General features: G+C 32.4%; 1 protein-coding gene across 1 annotated transcript in view; it reads left to right on the forward strand.

Annotated features, from left to right (window-relative positions):
• Nucleotides 1-26071, forward strand: part of LOC133668487 (probable LRR receptor-like serine/threonine-protein kinase At1g07650) — a 57120-nt gene that overhangs the window by 21984 nt on the left and 9065 nt on the right. The gene's annotated exons all lie outside the window — the stretch shown is intronic.

The raw sequence follows: 26071 nt of genomic DNA on the forward strand, positions 1-26071 counted from the left end.
AATGTTTTTTCAAAAGTTTTTTAAAATATTGTTTAATTGCAAAAATAAACATTATTTTCATCAATTGGTGAATTGATGTTTAATTTCATGAAAAACATTAAATAAAAAATAAAATAAACCATGCGAAATCTGAAGGTTTTTATTTTAAAAAAATAAAAAATAGTGCAATCATAATATTTTTTACCCCCTACAAAATAATTATCAAAGCTGTCGTGATATTCCATTAATATAACTTATTGAATTTTAATTATTTTAATGGAAACAACGCAGTCTAAAATTCAATAGGTAGCATTGTTTTTACCAACGCATGCAATCTTAAAATTAAGGGTTGCACTATCCCTTTAAACGAGTAATTATAGTCGTTTTAACAAAATAAAAAAATTTAAAATTTCAGTTAATAATATAAATTATATTTTAAAATTTTATCTAATAATTAAAATTATTAAATTAAAATAATTTTTTTATACGTCGCAATTCTTTAAATTATTTATTTATATCTTTATAACCTGTTTTTCATTACTTTTGTGGAAAATTTATATTTTATTAATATTAAAAATAATTTTTTTAAAAATATTATTGTAATATATTTTTTAACAAAATTTATTTTAAAAAATAACTCATCAAATTTACAAACATCCTTGACAATACAAACATCCCTGAGAAAAAAAAAAAAAGGGTTAAACAGTGATATTAGGGTTTGATTGACGTCACCCTTGACAAAAAAAAAAAAAAGTTAGACAGTGATATTAGACGTTGAAGGTGGGTCTAGGACGGCAGGACCTGTACCAAAGTTCCTACTGTTAGCAAACAAAGCATTCATTTCACACGGTTTCCATTCATGGCTATCCCCTTCGGGCCATTCTATCCACAAGAATTGATTTTCCATAGGAATATGGCTGATCGGTTCTCGTCTGGACTGCAAATCCATTCCAGACAAAATCCTCCTTTTGCTCTTCGTAGTTTTGTATTTTGGGCAGGCAATTAAAATTGTTAGTTACTAATAAAACACTAGGTTATATGGTACCTGAATGGAATAAGATTAGCACTTGAAGAAGATGTTTATAGTTATGGAGTTGTGATCTTAAAGATCGGTCTTTAGCAGAAGAAATATGGAAATTAACGCATCAAAACCAGAGGAAGAAGTTCTACTTTCTAACTGGGCATACGAACTTTTGATTGAAAGAGAATTAGACAAGCTTGATCGTCGTGAATATGTAGACTGACAGAAATTGATGTATGTATGGTGGTTGATAAAATATCCAAGTGAGAAGTTGTAAATGTATAATATCTCACTTGCACATAAACTTTAAACATTAGATAAATTGCAATTATATTTTTGAAATTTATATTTGACTAATTTATCGCGTGTCTGATTTAATATTTAAAGTGTTATCAATTATTTAATTTTAAAATGTAGGGCTTAATTTTTACAAAAACAAAAACAAATTCAAATGTTAAAAAGATTAGGATAATTTTTTTAAAAATTATCTATATTTTATAACATTTGTATTTAAACCGAGCTTAATAATATTGGGTCCCGTAATTACATGTTGAAAAAATTAGGATAATAATATTTATATTTTAAAAAGTAAAAACAATTATACTTCCAAAACACGCTATTAGTCCTCAAATAAAAAGAATATATTGTCCTCAAATAAAAACAATTATACTTCCATTGTCTTTTCATGAACTTGGGGGATTTACTTTCACAATTAATCCAATGATAGCAGCAGCTCTTGCATTGCATGGTTTACCTGATCCAAAGACATTGATTGATATTCCATAAATGCAATGGTGAAATTTTGAAAGCAAAAAAATTGACAGAACAACGAATCTCATTACCGAAAAGCAAAATTGTTAGCATACAGATACAGTAGCAAGGCAAAATGCTGGTCCCAACAAAAATAATTCGCTGCCAATAATGTAGACATACTGACAGAAATTGATTGAAAGAGAATTAGACAAGCTTCACGTGGTGAATATGTAGACTGACAGAAATTGATGTATGTATGATGGTTGATAAAATATCCAAGTGAGAAGTTTTGAATTGTTAGCATACAGATACAGTAGCAAGGCAAAATGCTGGTCCCACCAAAAATAATTCGCTGCCACCAATTCACACCAAGCCAATAATTATGAAGTGAATTATTCTTGTATTTTTAAAATAAAAAAAAATACAAAGCTACATGTTTATTATATTCTCACTGTCTAATAACCAAATGCTATTTTAACAGACTAACACTACTCCTAGGGTGACAACAAATTACCAAACCCAGAAGAAGTTTGAATGAAATCCGCAACTCATGAAATTCTCAACCCATGCTTAATCAATAAGCTTAATTTCCAGTTAATTTAATGTTGAAGGATGAAATTGAAAAAAAATTAATTTAAAAAATTTATCACAGTAGATAAAATAACAATTAAAAGATATGAATCAAATCTTGTAGGAAAAAATAATGAAGGAGAATGAAATCCTAAAAAAATCAATTTTAAAAACTATCTCAAATAAAATAAATAGTAATAAAAAAAATGATGATCAAATTTAATACATAAAAAAAATTTAAAGGAGGATGAAATTGAGAAAAAAATCCAATTCTATAAAGATGGACCAAATTGGAAAGAAAATTAAATTAAATTGTTGCTTTAAAAATTTAAAGGGTTAGACATGAAAACCAAGAAGAAAATAAAAAAAAAATGAAAAATGTGAATCCAAAGACCTGTTGGCCATACACTTTGCCCAGGGATGCAGAGGCTATCGAGATGACTCGAATGCCTATCCAGAAGCCATTGTTTGACCGTCAAACACCATTATGTGCATTACATATCTGAATCACTTTGTTTTATTATATATTAATATTTGTTAAATGCCAAAATTACTTTTAAGTTAACTTGATTACAGAAAAAAAAAACAATGATAAAAATACAAAAAAAAAAAACCTATAAATATCAGTTAAATAATTTTTGCTTAGAATGATATATTTTTAATTAAGAATAGGAAAACATAGATTTTTTTTTTTAAAACAAAGGCACAAAAAACAAAAGAAAATATTAATTTTGTGAGATGATATAAAGTATGTAGTGCATTATATCTTTTTAAAAGTGATTTTTATTTGAAAACATATTAAAATAATATTTTTATATATTATTGTTTTGTTATTTTTAATATTAATATATTAAAATTATAAAAAATACTAAAAAATATTTTTTAAGACAAATATTTTTTTAAAAAGTATATAAAAAGATTACACTTCCAAACAGATCTTTTAATTTTTATTTATTTAATTTATTTTGTTTTGTTAATGGTTATCATGAATTTAGATCGAAGCAGGATATGTTGTCCTGGCATGAGCACTGAATTATTGATGAGAAATTTATAAGCACACAAAAAGAATCATTAGCTTCAACTTTTTTTTTTATTTTTTAACAAAATAATATAATTTTAACAACCGAATATTACCTATTTTTTAATTTTATTATCCTATTTTTTTCTTGATTAAATTAATAAAATTAAACACAAAATAGTAATATAAATTTCTAGTTTAATAGAGTTTTATTTGGGAAAATATATTAAAAAATAATATAAATTCATCAATTAGATTTTGCATAACACCTTAAGTAGTTTTCATGATTATTTGATAATTTACAATTATCATTGATGATTAATGCATCGAATTGGCACCTATTTCTCATTAAGTTTTTGCTACTAACTTTAACGTTGATTATGGCCAAAAGATTAATTAAGAGTTAATTATAATTTAGTTTTTGTAGTTTAATAAAAACAATTAGTTAATCCTGGTGGTTAATTAGAAATAATTATTTAATCCCAATAATTTATATTCATTTATAGTTTCATCCTTTAAGTCCATGACGTTTTCATTTTGTTTTGATTTTTTATTTTAAGAAATAAGTACTTAGAATAGAAAGTTTGATAATAAAAGGCATTTTCTGAAATAAAATACTATTAAATTAAACATGGTAAACACTAAAACAGTAATGATTTAATTATTTTTTAAATGAAAGCAATTAATTAATTAATTTTAATAAACAATAAACACTAAATTCTAATTAATCATTAATTAATGAAAAACATTTCCGATACCCTCTTCTATTTTGATGTAGGCATCGAGTTATTGCCTCATATTTTGCATGCCTCCTCGAATTGGAAATTAGATTGCATTTTAAGGCCAATGTTAATTTTTTTTTATATAATTGATTTGCTTATGATATAATTTATGTATCAAATAATTATTTTAATTAAAAAAATTTAAACTTAATAATTTCAAAAATTATTTTAAATTAACTCACTAACACATTCTCTTTTTAAACTTCAATTTATATATATATATATATATATATATATATATATATATATAACCATTGGTTTATATTAATTTCCTAACGCATCCGTTTGTAAAAACAAAATACTTTGTCAATGTCAATAATAATAATAATAATAAAAACAATATAAAAAATTGATTTAGTATTTTGGCCACATAGTGTGGAGGACTGGAAAACCAACACACGGAATCTCATAGAGCCACCCAAGAGAGACTGGTAGGAATCCAACTTTGAAATGATATTCTTTATGATATTTCATTTTGAGATATTATTCAATACAAATGGATTAATAAATATATTTTATAAAGATATTATAAAAATAAAATATAAAAAATATTATGTCTGAAAATATAGCATCTCTTCTCTGTATCTTTTATTTTAAAAACATAATATTCATTGTAAAATTATATTATATATATATATATATTAATTAAATATATATTTGGTTTTATTGTTTCTGTTTCCATTATCACGAGATAATAATCAAATCATGTTGAGAGACCATCTGTTTACGAAGCTACCTGTGTGAGGCTCTTTTCTCCGTTTCACACACAAATGAATATGTGAACGTGAAATTCTTCTTCCTTAGTTCGGATACTTCCTCTCCAATTTCCCATTGATATTTATTATTACTTTTGACCTCCTAATCTTCCCGTTGACTAGAAAAAAAATGGAAAGGCACAAGTCGTCTAGTACAGACAAACTTGTCCTTTTAAGTGTCTGCTTATATATATACATTTTATAATATTGACTTACAGCGACTTAATAATAATTTTTATTTTAAATGTAAAAACAATAAAGCATGATTTTAAGTGTATTGAGTTTAGCTATGAATCCGGCTCTGCATAGGTTTGGGTCTGATTACGGTTTTTAGATCTGTCATCATATTACAATAATATAAAAAAAATCACATTAATTTATTTGCTCTTTACAATATATAAAAAATCAATAAGAGAAAATAAAAAAAATTTAAAGAGAAAAAAAATAAAATTAAAAATATCTTAAAAGAATAAAAATTAAAGGGAAAACAATTAGTTGTCAGTGTATTGGGTGCTGCTCTGTTATGCATTATTTATGGTGTTATTGTAGAAAATACTTTAATTGGAGATGAAGATAGTACAAATACATTACGTGCTTTTAATCTAACTCAAATATTTTACATTTGAAAAAAAGTTATCCGAACTCAGTGGCTCTCCTCACACACTAGGACATGCATTGCTCGCACTAGACTATATTTTGGTCTAATTTGTTCAATTTAATTTCTGATTTTATAATAACTCTTCAATTAAGTTCCATATCTCATCCGATCCCAAACCCTCTTATTTGAATTTATCCCTTGAATCTCTGACAACTTTTCAATTTAATCTTAACTAGAAAGAGAATAAGGAATGAGAAAAGATATAGATAGTTGTGTAACTATGTTAGCATATTATGGTCATGTCAATATCTTTGGGTATGAATTTTTTAGTTAACTTGGGTTGATTAGTGTGATCCAATGTCACTTTTTTATATTAAAAAAATTATAAAATTATCATGATTTTTTTTTTAACATGATACTTATATATTCGGATAAGTCATTTAAGTTATTTTTAACCTCGTTAGTTAATCATGATAATTTTTATAAGCTTTAATTTGAAACTTAGGTTTGTAAAGCAATTAGGTTAGAAGATTTCAATACTAACCTACCGAGTCTACTTTTGTGAAATTATATAGTTTTTATTTTCATCAAAACAACATCTCTTATAATTTATTTTTTTAAAAGGAATTTAGACTGCATCATCTTGTTATATTTTCTTAGTTAGATGGGGCTTAAACCGGGTCAACTTCACATGTTACGAGTTTATGTGAGGTTTTTTTATTATTATTATTTAATGCATGCCATTGTTGTAAAGTTCCATAATTATGATAAATTAATAACAGACTAATAATAAATAATTCAACTACCAAAAAGAGATCTCTATCCATGAAATAATAAATAATTCAACCATAAAACTTTTTTATATTAAATTAACTTTGATTTGATATTTTTAATAAAAAATACTGAAACAAATAATATTTTAATGTGACATGGCTTGATACCGCTAATTAAACTCATGATAAGTTTAGTAAATTTATTTTTATTCAATTATATAATTACAAATATAATATTTTTTTAAAAAAAATTATCCTTTTTTAATTCTTAAATCATAGCTGATTTGAAATTTTTTTTAATAAAAATCAAACCGGGTTTGATCTATTCGATCAAGTCATTAATATAATACTAAATTTATTAGTTCATACTAAATCAACTCTCACTTGATTTAAAATGTGTTTGACAATGTAGTAGTGATTATGTTTTAAAGGGTTTTTTTATTTAAAAATATATCAAAATAATTTTATTTTTTAAAAAAATATTTTTAATATCAGTACATTAAAACAATCTGAAAATATAAAAAGTATTTTTGAAATTCAATTCGAAACAATGCCTTGTTTATTTTTGCATTTTAAAAGATTTTTTTAAAAAATTAAAATTAAAAAAATTAAAAATATTTTAAAAAAAAGCTTTCAGCTTTACTTTCAAAACTGGAGCAAACGGCAAGGTTAGCTAGCTGCCATGTTGACTCTCAGCGGGCCACAAACTAGTTATTACTCAAGTCATTGCCATTTTCTGAGTATGCAAATGTTTTTTTTTTCGTTTTAAAAGATTTTTTTAAAAAAATTAAATTTTTTTATTTTTTTATTTTAAATTAATATTTTTTTAATATTTTAAAATTATTTTGATGTAAGAAATAATTTTAAAATAAAAAAAATATATTATTTTAAAATAAAAAAATAAAAATATTTCAAGAAGACTCGGATAACATTGGCCAAAAATAACCACTACTCCCACACAACTCTTAAATGTCCTCTTAGCATAGTCTATGAAAGTTAAAGGTCATCAAGGAGAGAGTTCAAAGTTCATTACTAACAGAGAAAGAACAAAATTGAATAAAAAATAAAATAAATCATGCGAAATCTGAAGGTTTTTTTTTAAATAAAAAATAAAAAATAGTGCAATCATAATATTTTTTACCCCCTACAAAATAATTATCAAAGCTGTCGTGATATTCCATTAATATAACTTATTGAATTTTAATTATTTTAATGGAAACAACGCAGTCTAAAATTCAATAGGTAGCATTGTTTTTACCAACGCAATCTTAAAATTAAGGGTTGCACTATCCCTTTAAACGAGTAATTATAGTCGTTTTAACAAAATAAAAAAAATTTAAAGGTTGAGGTAATTATATAAATTATATTTTGAAATTTTATTTAATAATTTAAATTATTGAATTAAAATGATTTTTTATACATTGCAAATTTTTAAATTATTTATTTATATCTTTATAACCTGTTTTTCATTACTTTTGTGGAAAATTTATATTTTATTAATATTAAAAATAATTTTTTTAAAAATATTATTGTAATATATTTTTTAACAAAATTTATTTTAAAAAATAACTCATCAAATTTACAAACATCCTTGACAATACAAACATCCCTGAGAAAAAAAAAAAAAAAAAAGAGGGTTAAACAGTGATATTAGAGTTTGATTGACGTCACCCTTGACAAAAAAAAAAAAAAAGTTAGACAGTGATATTAGACGTCGAAGGTGGGTCTAGGACGGCAGGACCTGTACTCAAGTTCCTACTGTTAGCAAACAAAGCGTTCATTTCACACGGTTTGCATTCATGGCTATCTCCTTCGGGCCATTCTATCCACAAGAATTGATTTACCATATGAATATGGCTGATCGGTTAACCTGATAACACACTCGTCTGGACTGCAAATCCATTTCAGACAAAATCCTCCTTTAGCTCTTCGTAGTTTTGTATTTTGGGCAAGCAAAATTGCTAGTTACTAATAAAACAAGAACCTTGACGATAGCTAGAGGGGCACTAGGTTATATGGTACCTGAATGGAATAAGATTAGCACTTGAAGAAGATGTTTATAGTTATGGAGTTGTGATCTTAAAGATCGTCTTTTGCAGAAGAAATATGGAAATTAACGTATCAAAACCAGAGGAAGAAGTTCTACTTTCTAACTGGGCAGATGAACTTTTGATTGAAAGAGAATTAGACAAGCTTCATCGTGGTGAATATGTAGACTGACAGAAATTGATGTATGTATGATGGTTGATAAAATATCTAAGTGAGAAGTTGTAAATTGTTAGTATACAGATACAGTAGCAAGGCCAAATGCTGGTCCCAGCAAAAATAATTCGCTGCCACCAATTCACACCAAGCCAATAATTATGAAGTGAATTCTTGTATTTTTAAAATAAAAAATACAAAGCTACATGTTTATTATATTCTCACTGTCTATTTTATTCCAAGATAATAACCAAATGCTATTTTAACAGACTAACACTACTAGGGTTACAACAAATTACTAAACCCAAAAGAAGTTTGAATCAAATTCCAAAATTTAAACTTTATATCCAAGTATTTGTCTGCAAGGTGTGGTAGCGAAATATAAAAGAGAAAGGTAAGGCATGAAAGAATCTTGGGCAATAAATCATCATACTTCGTTGGAGATGCATCAGAAAAGTTCATAAATGGAGCACCTCATCAGAACCAACCTCTCTGCTGGGAAGCTTTAATTGTTTTCCAGGTCACTTTAAGTGGAACTTATCCTTTCCCTTTAATGTTTGAGAAGACTACATACGTCAACGTTATTTTTCCATGGTCAGAGTATATTTTACCCAATTTCGTTTATTAAAAGCAAATCTCTTTCAATTCGAATTAAATTAAAAGGGATCACAGACTTAATCAGATGCATTATCGATAAATTTGGAATGTTGATGTTAGCTTCAACTACCCTCCATGCGATACCTGAGTAATGCTGTACATTGTTTAGCCACTAATTGGAAACATGGCCAATTACCTAAAAATGCTAATAGCTCGTTCATTTGTAGAAAATTGAACGAGTCGGTTATTATTGCCCTATGACACTCCTACTTTTTACCCATCTATCTGCTACCACTTCATGCTTTCTTGGATAGTTGGATAGACTCACTCCTTGCATTTCTGATTTAATTTCTTGGTAGTGAGTCTTTCGTGGTAACAAATTGGCAATGGAAAGTGAAAGAACTCATTTCAAATGATTCTTAGACAAAAAGATAAAAACTTTGGTTTGTTTTTGCATTTTAAAATAAAAATATTTTTGAAAAAAATTAATTTTTTTTAAATTAATTTTTTTAAATTTTTTTAATATAGTTTGATATGCTGATATTAAAAATTATTTTTAAAAAATAAAAATAATATTATTTTAATATATTTTTAAATAAAAATTATTTTAAAAAACAATTATTACTAACAGCTTAATATTAAAATGAAATTAATGGCAGGTCCTGGCCTTATCAAAATTGGATGACGTGCTATGTGGATAGTCTAATCAAAGAAACAAAAAGGGATACACGATGTGCATGGATCGAATACACGACCCTCACATCTTCAGTCTGACGCTCTCACCTGAGGTTTAATGATTTACCATATTCATAAAAATGTAGATGATCATTTATTATTTAGCTCACAAGGATAATTTTTTTCATTAATTGTCTAATGCTAAACGTATGCTTTCTTTCATGACATGAAATATTGGCGGATATATCTATATGATTTGATATGATTCTTCTTTTCTTTTGTATCATGATTCTTCTTTCATTTATGAGTTGATTCCAACATTATTCTTAGGAGAAATATTAGGGATATAGCTAGAATTATTCTTGTAATCAATGCACTGTGTGTGTGTAAGTGATAGAATGTAATACAATTGATATGAAATAAACTACAATCCTTCTTTGTCATTCTATCTGATTCTCCTTTTCTTCATAGTATCAGAGCTAGTTCATACTTACCAGTCTCATATAGTAGTTGTTTAGATTGCTTCCCGTGGATTGGAGAATATGGAAAGTTCTATTGCTCCTTCTTCATTCTACAAACGTCTGTATTCTGATTTGAATCTTCCTAATATGAATTCAAATCAACGTTTGTGTTCTGTTCAATTGAATGAGTTCAATTATCTCCCTTGATAAAGGGCTGTGTTATTAGCGCTTGGTGGAAGATCAATAATTGAATTTATTGACAAAAGTAATGTTGCTCCTGATGTCAACTCTCCCTAGTACAAATCATGGTTTGCTAACGATCAGATGGTTCAGTCATGGCTACTCAACATTATGGAACCACACATTGCTGAAATCTTCAGCTATTCTGAATCTGCTGTAGATTTATGGGATGCAGTCAAAGAGATGTATGGAAATCAGAATAATGTTGCCCGTGTGTTTCAGCTCAAGAAAGATATTTCATGCTTGCACCAGGAAGGAAAATCATTTGTCCAATACCTTGGGAATATGAAAAACATGTGGAATGAATTGGCAATCTATAGACCTCACACCATAGATGCTGCAACCTTACTGAAACGAGCTGAAGAAGATAAAATCTTTCAACTTTTGGCTAATTTATCTCATGACTATGAAGATCTTCGTAGCCGTATACTCATGAACTCTGAATTACCATCCTTTGTAAATGTGTGTGCGACTATTCAACGGGAGGAAACTAGAAGAAAGGTTATGAACTTGAGCAACAAATCGGATTTATCTGAAGCCTGAGCTTTTGTATCCCATCAGAGACGTTATGAAGAAAGGGTACAAGAGTAGAAGACTTGATTTGAAATGTAACCATTACAATGATCTTGGACACTCAGTTGAACGATGTTGGTATCTTCATCCTGAACTAAAACCAAAGTTTTCGAGAGACAACAAGGGAGGACATAAGCTTTTTTAACCATCAAGGTATAAAGCCAATTTTGTGACCAACCAGTCTGCAAATGGATTATCAACATTTACTTCTAGCCCAGTCGACCTCATCAATGAATTTGCATCCTATCTTCACGCAAAGTAGAGTGCAAAACAGAGTGGAGGTGATTTAGAGGAGAACAAAGATTCATTAGCACTGATTGGTCAGTTTGCAGGATTTCTAGTTGCAAATAAAAATGTCTTAGCTCCGGATGTACCAGGTATTTTGAATGCCTTTTCTTCTGCTCTTATTGTAAGTAATGTGCATGATTTTTGGATCATAGATTCAGGTGCCTTTGATCACATAACCAACAAATGTAATCAATTGCTTGACTTTAATAATTTTTCTCCACCATCTCAAATATCTGTTGCCAATGGTAAATATGCACCAGTTTTTGGGGAAGGGAAGATTAAATTACTCTATAAAACAATTGCATCTCCAACCTTGTATGTTCCCTCTTTCATGTTTAAACTACTCTCTATTGGAAGAATTACAACATCACTAAATTGTCGTGTTGTTTTCTCTCCTGACAATGTTGTGTTTCAGGATATAGTCACCAGGAAGATGATTGGTGAATGATTCTTCTTTCAAGGTCTCTATTACTTTTCTAAAGATTTTTGCATACCCAAGAGTTTTCAAGTCACTGGTTGTCTAGCTTTAGAGCCACAGTTATGGCATCAGCGTTTAGCACATCCTTCAGAGCCTATTTTGGAAAAACTGTTTCCAAATTTGAACAGCAAATCAATAAACTTTGATGTTTGCCCTTTATCAAAATCTACTCGTTTACCATTTCCTTCTTCCATATCTTATTCAGTTAAACCTTTGATTTTGTTAATTCCGATGTTTGGGGACCAGTTGTTAAGTCTTTTGATGGTTATAAATACTTCGTTACATTTGTTGATGATTTCTCTCGTTTTACTTGGCTATATTTGTTAAAAGCAAAAAGTGAAGTTGCCACTGTATTTCAAGATTTCCATCATTTGATTCATACTCAATTCTTATCCAAAATCAAAATTCTACGATCAGATAATGGCTTTGAATATATGTCCAATATCATGATACAATACTTGAGCATGCATGACACTATTCACCAAACTAGTTGTGTCCATACTCCACAACAAAACAAAATAGTAGAGCGAAAGAACCAAGACTTACTAGAGAAAACAAGATCACTGATGTTTCAAATGCATGTTCCCAAAATATTTTGGTCTCAAGGGGTACTCACAGCTGCCTACCTTGTAAATCGATTGCCTAGTAAAAATCTAACGTTTATTTCTCCAGCTGAGTTATTTACAGGGAAGAAGCCATCTCTATCACATTTTAAAGTCTTTGGTTGTTCTTGTTATATGCACATTCCATCCTCTCAGCGTGACAAATTGGATCATAGAGCAGTCAAATGTATGTTCTTGGGCTATTATCCAACACAAAAGGGATATAAGTGTTATAATCACACCACTCATAAGCTTGTTGTTACCAAGGATGTTTGGTTTGATGAACACACATCTTATTATTCCTCTTCCAGTGAGATCATTAATCAGGAGGAGTCTTCATCAGCTTTATTTCCATTGCCAACTCCAGTAGTCGAGGCATATTGCCCAGAACAGTCTTACTGTAATGCAGGAATGGACATCCATACCGATCTTATTCCGGCCACAACAGAGGGGGCTGATCTGCAGATTGAACATCAGGAGCACCTTCATTCCTCCTCCAAGCATAATCCTATTCGTAACCGTAGACCATCATCCAGGCTTCATGATTATGTGACGTATACAGTGAAGCATCCTGTAACCAATGCTCTACCCTATCATAGATTGTCTTCATCTTATGGAGCTTATCTTAGCATTATCGCCAACGCAATATAACCATGTAGTTTTCATGAAGCTTGTCATCAAACTGTTTGGCAGAAGGCTATGCACGAGGAGCTTCAAGCTTTGGATGCCAATCACACTTGGAGTATTGTATCACTTCCAAAGAATAAAAAGGTTATTAGAAGTCGTTGGGTATACAAGATCAAATTCAAGACAGATGGTTCCATTGAAAGACATTAAGCAAGATTGGTCGCCCAAGGCTTCACTCAAACATATGGCATAGACTACAAGGAAAATTTTGCACCAGTTGCAAAAATGAACATCATTCAAACTTTGCTCTCAGCTGCTATAAATCATGGCTGGTTTTTACAAATGGACATCAAGAATGCCTTTTTACACGGTGACCTCTAAGAAGAAGTGTATATGAAGTTACCACCCGGCCATCCTCAGAGTTGCAAAAATGAACACCATTCAAACTCTGCTCTCAATTGCTATAAATCATGGCTGGTTTTTATCTCAAATGGACATCAAGAATGCCTTTTTACACGTCGACCTCCAAAAAGAAGTGTATATGAAGTTACCACCCGGCCATCCTCAGAGTAATGATCCAAAGTTGGTCTGCAAATTGCATAAATCTATCTATGGCTTGAAACAGTCTCCCCGTGCTTGGTATGCTAAGTTGAGCACTGTACTCACTGAACTTGGGTTCACCAAAAGCAATGTTGACCACTCGCTATTTGTTCGTATCAAGCCTGATGAAAGGTTGGTGGTTTTAATTTATGTTGATGATCTTATTATTACTGGTAATAATCATGCAGCTATTACCAATCTTAAGAGTATTCTTCATCAGTGATTTGCTATTAAGGACCTTGGTGTTCTTAAATATTTTCTTGGCATAGAGATGGCTACTTCTCACAAAGGATTGTTTTTGAATCAACACAAATATGTGCTGGATTTATTGCGTGAAGCTGATATGCTTGATTGCAAACCTACAAAGACACCTCTGGATAGCAAACTTCAGCTGACTTTGGATTGGGACTCTTTTGATCAACCTCAGCTTTTTAAAAAATTGGTGGGCAAGCTTATTTATCTTACAATCACACGGCCTGATCTGAGTCATTTGGTTAGTATTGTAAGCCAATTCATGCACTCCCCTACTACAGCCCATATGATGATCGTCAAACAGATTCTTTGATATCTCAAGGGCATTATTGGACGTGGAATTCTTATGCAAAACCATGGTCACACAAAGATACTCGGTTACACTGATGCAGATTGGGCAGAAAATACTCTTGATCGCAAATCTACTACGGGGTATTGTATCTTTGTTGGAGGAAATCTAGTTTCATGGAAAAGTAAAAACAATTAGTCGTTGCTCGTTCCAACGTTGAAGCTGAATATCGCGCCATGACCTCCACTACATCTGAAATTATATGGCTGAAAGCATTGTTAACTGATTTAGGTGTCTCTCACCCTCAACCTATGTCTCTTTGCTGCGATAATCAAGCCGCAATGCATATTGCTTCTAATCCAGTATTTCATGAACGAACCAAACACATCGAAGTTGATTGTCATTATGTTAGGGAGCAAGTTCAGTCGCAATTTCCCGTAAAATTCTTCTTCCTTAGTTCGGATACTTCCTCTCCAATTTCCCATTGATATTTATTATTACTTTTGACCTCCTACACTTCCCGTTGACTAGACAAAAAATGGAAAGGCACAAGATGTCTAGTACAGACAAAGTTGTACTTTTAAGTCAGTTCTTATATATACATTTTGTCATAACCCAATTTTGGCCCTTTGACTTTTAATTTAATTTTTACAGGGTTTAAAATGAAAAATTAAAAGATCAGAGATTTATTTCAATGAAAAGTGTGATTTGTCAACTTCCGTGAAAATTAAGGACTACAATGTGCTTTTATCATTTTATCTTTATCTTCAAGATAATCCCTATCTTCAAGATAATCTTTATCTTCGAGATAATCCTTGTCTTTAAGATAATGATAGTTATCCGCTTTCAAATTTGATTCTTAATCAAATTCAAACTTCAAAAAAGAGAATGAGTTTGATTGAAACTTGGTTTCTCACAAGCGAAGGGACTCTAGCACTATAAATACAGATCTCAGGGTATGAAAAAAGAGAGAAAGAAAGGGGGAAGAGGGGAGAACGATTAGAGAGAAAACCCTAAAAGACACACAAAAAAAAAACAGAACAGAGAGACACGCAGAAATAAAAACACAGAGAGCAAGGGAGAAAAAGGGCAGCACACACACACAGTGACAAGAATTATCTTTGAAACTGTTTTTGTCCCTGCAAACAAAGGAAAGACCAGTATTCATTCAAAGAACATCACAATAAGCCGGCTCTTCATTATTGTTTCCTTCGTCATCTCAGGAGCTGCGGGAAAACTAAAGTATACGGGCACAGAATCAAAAGGAAACAAAGGAAAGCCGAAGAAGGAGAAGAGTAGAGGATGTAGTCGGCCAGCCAAAGCTTCGCCACCGTCTCCATCGCCTCGCAGACCAGGTAAGCAAGCTCTCCTTTTCAATTCAGCGTCTTTTACACTGTGCAAGTGAATTTTAATTCACTTGCACAGTGCTGCTGAGCCCAGCCGGGCTGGCTGAGCTATAAAAAAATAAAAAATTTAAAAACAAAAAAAAGGTTAAAAAAATAAAAAATAAAAAGTATGTATGCATGAATAAAATAAAAAAACAATATAAATTTATTGGTTTATTCACTGACGCCAGAGTCAGGAATAAAAATACCGGTTTAAATTTATATTATTCTTTCATTGTATTTTATTTTATTTAACTAGAAAAATAAAAAAGGAATGTGCATGCGTAAAAATAAATTTATTTTATTTGTTTATTCACTGGCGCCAGAGTCAGGAATATTAAAAATATGGATTTAAATTTATTTTGTTTTATAACTGCGTAATATTTACCAACGCCAGAGTTGGAGGTATCCGTAGTTGAATATTCACTGGCGACAGAGTCAGGAATATTATGAGCAAAATCATCATAACATAAAATAATAAATGTTTAGCAATTTGAGACAAAACCAGCAATGCAGTCTGCCTCAGGCAGAACGTTTAAGGGGTGATAATATCTTCCCTTTTACGTAACCAGTCCCGAACCATAGAATCTCTGTTGACCAGTTAGGGTTCCTAGTGACCATAATACTAGGTGGCGACTCCTTAAACAAAGACCATTCACCATCAAAGAACAAGATGCCAGAAATCCGTTTTTTTCCATGAAATAATTATTTTTAAGGCCGCCACGATGTCGGGTGCGACAGAATGGCGACTCCACTGGGGACCTTAGGACTAAGCTTTGCTATTTGTCTTTTTTATTGCTAAACTATATTTGTTGTACTATTTTTTTTCTCTCCTTGTTGTGGCTATGTTGAGTTTATCAGGTTTTATTTATCTATCTATTTATTTTTGCTCTTTTTATTGTTTTAGCATGCATTTTTTTCATGTTTATCATGCATAGATATTGGATATGGATCTAAGGTCTTCACGCATCACTTATCTCATTTTTAAATACGTGTGGTATCAACTTTAAGATAAGTGGAAGAGTAACGGCACCCCAATGGCTTTAGCCTGGGTAAGGCTCGCGAAACTATCCAACTCTCACATGATTGTTGGCTCGACAGTGGTCGATATGCCAAACTGATATTACTCAGGGCCTCTATCTTCACGCTGCTTGTAAACCTCATATCAACCTTTCAAGGGCGATCACTGAGCATGCGAAAGACCGTTGAGACTAGATAGCAAAACTACCCTGATGCATTTAATGACTAGAACCTATCCTTTAGGTTAATCCCTGCGTAAATTCATTGAGATAAGCTTAAACGTGCTTTTGGGTGACATAATGACCGACATTCCTAAGATAACAACTGTTGAGTATGGATTCGAGTCTGAATCCTTGCAAATGACCGAGGAGACTGCCCTAGACTGGATGTCGGTGAGATACCGCTACTCAAAGACATTAGATGCTTAGTGAAAGACACCAAGAATATGGCTGAAAGCTCAGATGACAAAACGCTAAACAGATCTCCTCTCGGCATTGCAATGAATATCGGATTCGGATCTGACCACACATTTAAAGAATAACGATCGTTATGTCACCCCCCAAAAGGCAAATCCATACCCAAATGTTGTATTCATCTTCATGCATGTTGGAACATACAATTATGACCTGTCATAATACCGCACTCCAGGTGAAATATAAGTCCCCCATTGAAACCCATTTATAACACTCGTTCGAGAAAAAGAAAAATAGAAAACGAAGAAAGAGCCCAGTTGGAAGCACAACACCAAAAAGAGGTCGACAATCTTAGAGAAGAAGTCGCAAGGCTTACTAGTCTACTCGAACAGGCCTTGAAAGACAAATCTGGAAAAGCAACATATATAACTCAGCCTGAACCTATGCCCATAAATCCCTTCAATCCACAGAATCTGGGGGCAAACGGTTTGTCATCTGATTTTCAACAAGCCATGCATTTCCAACCAGCATACCCTACGAGAACGCCTTTAACCATTGATTCTATAGAGAAGGAATCTCAAAAGGGAAAGATGGTAAAAGAAGATGGTCTGGACAAATTGGTTGCCCTAGAGCAAAGGATGAGGGCATTTGAGGGACTTCACCTATATGATCCTATAAAGGCTGTTGAGATGTGTTTGGTGCCCAACGTTGTCATTCCCAAAAAGTTTAGAGTGCCAGAATTTGTCAAATATATGGGAACTCAATGCCCTATAACTCATCTCAAAGCATACTGCAACAAAATGGCTGAGGTGGTTGATGATGAAAAACTGCTGATTCATTTCTTTCTAGACAGCTTGAGTGACGCTGCCCTCATTTGGTATATGCGGTTGGATAATACCAAGGTAAAAAAATGGAAGGATTTAGTTGATGCCTTCATGAGGCAATATAAGTTCAATATAGACGTGGGTCCTGACCGGTTAAACTTGCAAGCTATGGAGAAGGACAACGAGGAGTTCATAAGGGAATACGCCCGAAGATGGAGTGAGGTAGCTGCACAAGTTAACCCTCCTATGTTGGAAAAAGAGATGATTAGTTTATTTTCCAACACCTTTAAAGCTCCGTACTTTGAATACTTGGTTAGAATCTCTACACAAAATTTCACTGACCTGGTTGTTATAGCTGAGAGGATTGAACAAGCCATTGGGTTAGGTAAGATTGCTAACCTGACTGAGAAGAACAGTTTCACTGAAGTTGGTTGCCAAGACACTTATCGTTCCTATAGCTAATTGCTTCACACCAATTCCTAGAAATCAACTATCTTGAAGATAAAGCTATGGTGATATTATTGACTGTTGAAGAGATGCCCCTGTCAAGGAGAATGAATGATTCCAGAAATTCCAATCAATGATTGTTAAATGTTTAGCCCTTTTATATGTTATCATGCCAGTATTCATAGCCTAAGATGTTGTCATAAGTTCTTTGTTGTTGAATTTATTTTCCAAAGTTTCAATGAAAATAATGAGTTTGTCATTCAATCGTGTTTACGATTAAGCTTTATTCATTTTTCTGAGAGAGCTTTCTTATAAAGACTCACAAACACATCTTTGAAGCCTTGCACAATCTCATAGACGCAATTCATCTCTTTTACCAAAATCAATTTCCCTGTTGGAGTTTTGAAAAATTGATCTGGCATTTTGATTTCAAAAATAATTTGATGTTTATTCAAAAACAATATTTTTGACATTCTACCTGTAGAATGACAAGTGAATCAAGCAACTCCTTCATAGAGATGACCAAACTCTAAAAAAGAAATGAATAAATACCTTTACCCCATGACTCTTGAATAATGTGTTTTTAAATGTATGAATAATGGTATGTAGTGAACTTGTTGCTCATAACTCATGAAATGCATCTTTGCAAAGACTAAACCATCATACTAGATGAGGTCAAAGTTTATTGATCATGGCTGCTTGCGCTTGAAATGAGGAAAGGCCATCTTTGTTATTCCTTTCACATTCTGAAATAAGTACATCCCTTGCGATCCCTTTTTGAGCTTGAATAATTTTTCTTTCATAAAAACATCCCGACTAAGATCACACCCTACACTAGGGCAAGTGAAATTTCAATGATCAAGAAAGATGATAAAGCCGTGAGAAAGCCAAAAGGCAAAAGAGCCCAAGAAACTCAAATGCTAGGGGGCATGCCCAAATCACAAGAAAAAGTGATAACCAAGATAAAGTGAGTATGCTCTAGCGAAGCAATGAAAGAGAAAAACAGAAAAAAGGGCAAATAAAATAAGAGCGGCAAAAGAAAATATGAATGACGTCAAGAGTCAAACTGTTGACTGTGATCTTCAGTCGTTGAAACCCTGAAACACTCTTTGAGCCTTATGAATCCTTTTCTTTCATAGCCAAAAACCACAGCCTATGTTACGTGCCTATAGAAGTCCTTTCTAATCAAGCAAGCAAGCAATCTAGAACAATAAACAATGCTCTCAAAATGCAAAGAATATTTTTTTTCATAAGATTCATGATATCAAGAATAAACTACTCATTATTATTCATGCTGATAAAAATAAATGTTCAAAAAAAAAAGGACAAGTTTTTTTTCTCATACAAAACCTCGAGCTTTTTCTCGACCCCTTCACTTCGAAACAAAAGGTCATCTCATGACATATTTTCACCAAAGACCTCATTGCCAAACATAAGAGCAAATAATCTCTTTCTCAAGAAAGAAAATAACCAAGGAGTTGCAAGATTCAAAAGCAAATTGTTTTAAATTCATATCAAAACAATTTTTGTTGTCAAAAGGCAAGATCAAGATTTCAAGATTCATTCTAGACCCATATTCCTTCACCAAATGAGAGAATGGCCTCTTAAAACCATTTTTCATCTAAGTCAGTGACATAGCACACTTGGGGGCAATGACCAGTACAAGCAACATTGTGTTTAAGGAAAATCTATCATCCCTTACAACAAGACAAGTTGACATGTTGGTTTACAAAAGAAAGTTTGATCCTTTCAGCTAGTGACACCGAATGTTTTTAGCAGTGAGACGAGGGGTAATGAATGATCCTCTCAAATTATTTGACGAGTCCGAAAATCTTTAGCAAGCATGTGGGTCACGATGGGTACCACAAAGGCTGAGTTATGCAAACAAATTTGGAAAAGTCTTATATAGGCTAACTCGAGTGGGCAAGAAAGCCAAACAACAAAGATGACTCAAATCAGATAACAAGAGCTCACCAACCAAGCAACGAGAAGACTAAGAAGAAATAGGGGGGCCTATATTTCAAATCAGGTAAAGATGCATGCATATCATTTAAACTTTGAGACATTAGACAATGAGTTTTGCAAACTTCATATAAAAAAAATTCCAACAAAATCCATCAAGTGAAAAGCCAACTTGAAATGGCCAAAGATCAAAATTGTTGTTGAAAATTTTTCATTTTTGAGAATTTTTCAACCTGGGCAGGCCGCCCATGAGAATTGGGCCACCAAAAAAAAAATCTTTGTATTTTTCCACCACCTTTCAGTTTCCACTCTTAAGGTAGTGCATTTCCTATCCTACCTCCTTTTGAGTTTTTTTCGAGTGCACCTTCGAGCTCTCAACCATCATAGGTAGTGCATTTCCTATCCTACCTCCATTCGAGTGCGCTTTCGAGCCCTCATCTTGTTTCTTTTCAAGCGTGCCTTCGAGCCCTCATCTTATCTCCATTCGAGCGCGCCTTCGAGCCCTCGTCTTGTTTCTTTTCGAGCGCGCCTTCGAGCCCTCGACCATCAAAGGTAGTGCATTTCCTATCCTACCTTCATTCGAGCGCACCTTCGAGCCCTCGTCTTATCTCCATTCGAGCGTGCCTTCGAGTCCTCGACCATCAAAGGTAGTGCATTTCCTATCCTACCTCCATTCGAGCGCGCCTTCGAGCCCTCGACCATCAAAGGTAGTGCATTTCCTATCCTACCTTCTTTTGAGTGCGCCTTCAAGCCCTCATTTCCTTCGAGCTTCCATCTACTAAATAATGCGCCTTCGAGCCCTCGACCATCAAAGGTAGTGCATTTCCTATCCTACCTCTATTCGAGCGCGCCTTCGAGCCCTCGACCATCAAAGGTAGTGCATTTCCTATCCTACCTTCTTTTTATTGCACCTTCAAGCCCTCATTTCCTTCGAGCTTCCATCTATTAAATAATGCGCCTTCGAGCCCTATCATGTCTTATTAAAAAAAAAATTTCATATTTTTCCACTAGGCAGGTAACCCATTACAATGTGACCATCTGGGCAGGTAACCCATTACAATATACCATCTGGGCAGGTAACCCATTACAATATACCATCTGGGTCGGTAACCCATTACAATATACCATCCTATACTGGGCAGGTAACCCATTACAATGTGACCATTTGGGTCGGTAACCCATTACAATATACCATCCTATACTGGGCAGGTAACCCATTACAATGTGACCATCCATCCTATACTGGGCAGGTAACCCATTACAATGTGACCATCCATCCTATACTGGGCAGGTAACCCATTACAATGTGACCATCTGGGCCGGTAACCCATTACAATATACCATCACAAAAAAAAAATCCTTGTATTTTTCAATCATCAGGCAGGTCGCCTGGAATAATTAGACCACTCGCGAAACCCTTTTCGTATTTTATTCTTTATCAGGCAGGTCGCCTGGAACAATTAGACCATTTTAAAAAAAAAAGCAAAAAAATCAATCAAAAAAAAAGAGAGAAAAAAAAAGGACGAAAAGAGGAAGGGCTTTCACAATTATTCTTCTTTACAAAACTTACTATACAAAGTCAAAAGAAAATAAATTTTCTAATGCATTTGCACCGTAAGCATTGTAAAGAGGGGGCAACTGTCATAACCCAATTTTGGCCCTTTGACTTTTAATTTAATTTTTACAGGGTTTAAAATGAAAAATTAAAAGATCAGAGATTTATTTCAATGAAAAGTGTGATTTGTCAACTTCCGTGAAAATTAAGGACTACAATGTGCTTTTATCATTTTATCTTTATCTTCAAGATAATCCCTATCTTCAAGATAATCTTTATCTTCGAGATAATCCTTGTCTTTAAGATAATGATAGTTATCCGCTTTCAAATTTGATTCTTAATCAAATTCAAACTTCAAAAAAGAGAATGAGTTTGATTGAAACTTGGTTTCTCACAAGCGAAGGGACTCTAGCACTATAAATACAGATCTCAGGGTATGAAAAAAGAGAGAAAGAAAGGGGGAAGAGGGGAGAACGATTAGAGAGAAAACCCTAAAAGACACACAAAAAAAAACAGAACAGAGAGACACGCAGAAATAAAAACGCAGAGAGCAAGGGAGAAAAAGGGCAGCACACACACACAGTGACAAGAATTATCTTTGAAACTGTTTTTGTCCCTGCAAACAAAGGAAAGACCAGTATTCATTCAAAGAACATCACAATAAGCCGGCTCTTCATTATTGTTTCCTTCGTCATCTCAGGAGCTGCGGGAAAACTAAAGTATACGGGCACAGAATCAAAAGGAAACAAAGGAAAGCCGAAGAAGGAGAAGAGTAGAGGATGTAGTCGGCCAGCCAAAGCTTCGCCACCGTCTCCATCGCCTCGCAGACCAGGTAAGCAAGCTCTCCTTTTCAATTCAGCGTCTTTTACACTGTGCAAGTGAATTTTAATTCACTTGCACAGTGCTGCTGAGCCCAGCCGGGCTGGCTGAGCTATAAAAAAATAAAAAATTTAAAAACAAAAAAAAGGTTAAAAAAATAAAAAATAAAAAGTATGTATGCATGAATAAAATAAAAAAACAATATAAATTTATTGGTTTATTCACTGACGCCAGAGTCAGGAATAAAAATACCGGTTTAAATTTATATTATTCTTTCATTGTATTTTATTTTATTTAACTAGAAAAATAAAAAAGGAATGTGCATGCGTAAAAATAAATTTATTTTATTTGTTTATTCACTGGCGCCAGAGTCAGGAATATTAAAAATATGGATTTAAATTTATTTTTTTTTATAACTGCGTAATATTTACCAACGCCAGAGTTGGAGGTATCCGTAGTTGAATATTCACTGGCGACAGAGTCAGGAATATTATGAGCAAAATCATCATAACATAAAATAATAAATGTTTAGCAATTTGAGACAAAACCAGCAATGCAGTCTGCCTCAGGCAGAACGTTTAAGGGGTGATAATATCTTCCCTTTTACGTAACCAGTCCCGAACCATAGAATCTCTGTTGACCAGTTAGGGTTCCTAGTGACCATAATACTAGGTGGCGACTCCTTAAACAAAGACCATTCACCATCAAAGAACAAGATGCCAGAAATCCGTTCTTTTCCATGAAATAATTATTTTTAAGGCCGCCGCGATGTCAGGTGCGACAGAATGGCAACTCCACTGGGGACCTTAGTCCTAAGGTCCCCAGTGGAGTTGCCATTCTGTCGCACCTGACATCGCGGCGGCCTTAAAAATAATTATTTCATGGAAAAGAACGGATTTCTGGCATCTTGTTCTTTGATGGTGAATGGTCTTTGTTTAAGGAGTCGCCACCTAGTATTATGGTCACTAGGAACCCTAACTGGTCAACAGAGATTCTATGGTTCGGGACTGGTTACGTAAAAGGGAAGATATTATCACCCCTTAAACGTTCTGCCTGAGGCAGACTGCATTGCTGGTTTTGTCTCAAATTGCTAAACATTTATTATTTTATGTTATGATGATTTTGCTCATAATATTCCTGACTCTGTCGCCAGTGAATATTCAACTACGGATACCTCCAACTCTGGCGTTGGTAAATATTACGCAGTTATAAAAAAAAATAAATTTAAATCCATATTTTTAATATTCCTGACTCTGGCGCCAGTGAATAAACAAATAAAATAAATTTATTTTTACGCATGCACATTCCTTTTTTATTTTTCTAGTTAAATAAAATAAAATACAATGAAAGAATAATATAAATTTAAACCGGTATTTTTATTCTTGACTCTGGCGTCAGTGAATAAACCAATAAATTTATATTGTTTTTTTATTTTATTCATGCATACATACTTTTTATTTTTTATTTTTTTAACCTTTTTTTTGTTTTTAAATTTTTTATTTTTTTATAGCTCAGCCAGCCCGGCTGGGCTCAGCAGCACTGTGCAAGTGAATTAAAATTCACTTGCACAGTGTAAAAGACGCTGAATTGATAAAGAAGAGCTTGCTTACCTGGTCTGCGAGGCGATGGAGACGGTGGCGAAGCTTTGGCTGGCCGACTACATCCTCTACTCTTCTCCTTCTTCGGCTTTCCTTTGTTTCCTTTTGATTCTGTGCCCGTATACTTTAGTTTTCCCGCAGCTCCTGAGATGACGAAGGAAACAATAATGAAGAGCCGGCTTATTGTGATGTTCTTTGAATGAATACTGGTCTTTCCTTTGTTTGCAGGGACAAAAACAGTTTCAAAGATAATTCTTGTCACTGTGTGTGTGTGCTGCCCTTTTTCTCCCTTGCTCTCTGCGTTTTTATTTCTGCGTGTCTCTCTGTTCTGTTTTTTTTTTGTGTGTCTTTTAGGGTTTTCTCTCTAATCGTTCTCCCCTCTTCCCCCTTTCTTTCTCTCTTTTTTCATACCCTGAGATCTGTATTTATAGTGCTAGAGTCCCTTCGCTTGTGAGAAACCAAGTTTCAATCAAACTCATTCTCTTTTTTGAAGTTTGAATTTGATTAAGAATCAAATTTGAAAGCGGATAACTATCATTATCTTAAAGACAAGGATTATCTCGAAGATAAAGATTATCTTGAAGATAGGGATTATCTTGAAGATAAAGATAAAATGATAAAAGCACATTGTAGTCCTTAATTTTCACGGAAGTTGACAAATCACACTTTTCATTGAAATAAATCTCTGATCTTTTAATTTTTCATTTTAAACCCTGTAAAAATTAAATTAAAAGTCAAAGGGTCAAAATTGGGTTATGACACATTTTATAATATTGACTCACGCTTTGGGGGTAATAAATTAGTTGTTAGTGTAGTGGGCACTGCTATGTTATATTCTATTCATAATAATATTATAGAAAATATTTTAGTTAGAGATAGTGATAATGAAAATATATTTTATGCTTTTAATTTAATTTAAATATTTTTATATTTAAAAAAAAATTAGTATTGACCCACTGTGGAGCATAAGTTAATATGCTAACCAGTATATTATTATGTAATGATTATTTTTAAAAAATATATTGAGATAATATTTTTTTATTTTTTAAAATTATTTTTTTATATCATCACATCAAAATAACACAAAAACATAAAAAAAATATTAACTTGAATTAAATTAAAAAATAAAAAATTTCAATTTTTTTAAAGTATTTTTAAAACGCAAAATCAAACATATTTTAATAAGAAAATTCAATCCAACTTTAAATAAAAAAAATTATCATTACCTAATTTTTATACAGAATAGGATACATTTATTTTCTCTTAAAAAAATTAAATAAAAAAATCTAAATAAAATTAAAAATATCTAACAGCCCAATCAAATTCAATAATATTAGGTCGGCTGCCCAACAACACGTTATAGTGTGCCTGGCTGAAAGCATATAAGACAAGGTAAGAAAGACCCCACATCATCCTGAAAGGTCAAATATAAAGATGCATAAAGCTCTCTCCAGGCAGCCTACTAACTCAAAGTGGATTGCAGACTAAGGAAGATGGCTACTGCACTCTCTGATATTTTCAGAATCCCATCTAGCTTACTTATGCTTATGTTACTAATGTTTTGCATGGGAGCAATTAACTTGGAGGCCCAAGTTGGGAGCCTTGCTCCTGATGAAGGTACATATATATATTTTTAATTTGGTTAAGATGAGCAGATTCTTTAATGTTTAGAGGAAGACATACACTTGTAATGCCTTCTTCTAGCAGGAGTTTTTTTACCTGCAAAATCCTCACTGCATCACATATACTCCTCGACAATGCAGTCATCAAATTTGATTGTATTGCCGGATTATGTAACCATGTTAGTAATGGCATCATGCAGTGATTTTGTTTTTACAGAATTAATTCTGTGTTTTTTGCCAACATTTCTTGGCAAGGCATTGTAGAAGCCACCAGCTAATCATCCCAGAATTAG

Source organism: Populus nigra, chromosome 11, assembly GCF_951802175.1.
Source record: "Populus nigra chromosome 11, ddPopNigr1.1, whole genome shotgun sequence".
Lineage (NCBI taxonomy): Eukaryota > Viridiplantae > Streptophyta > Magnoliopsida > Malpighiales > Salicaceae > Populus > Populus nigra.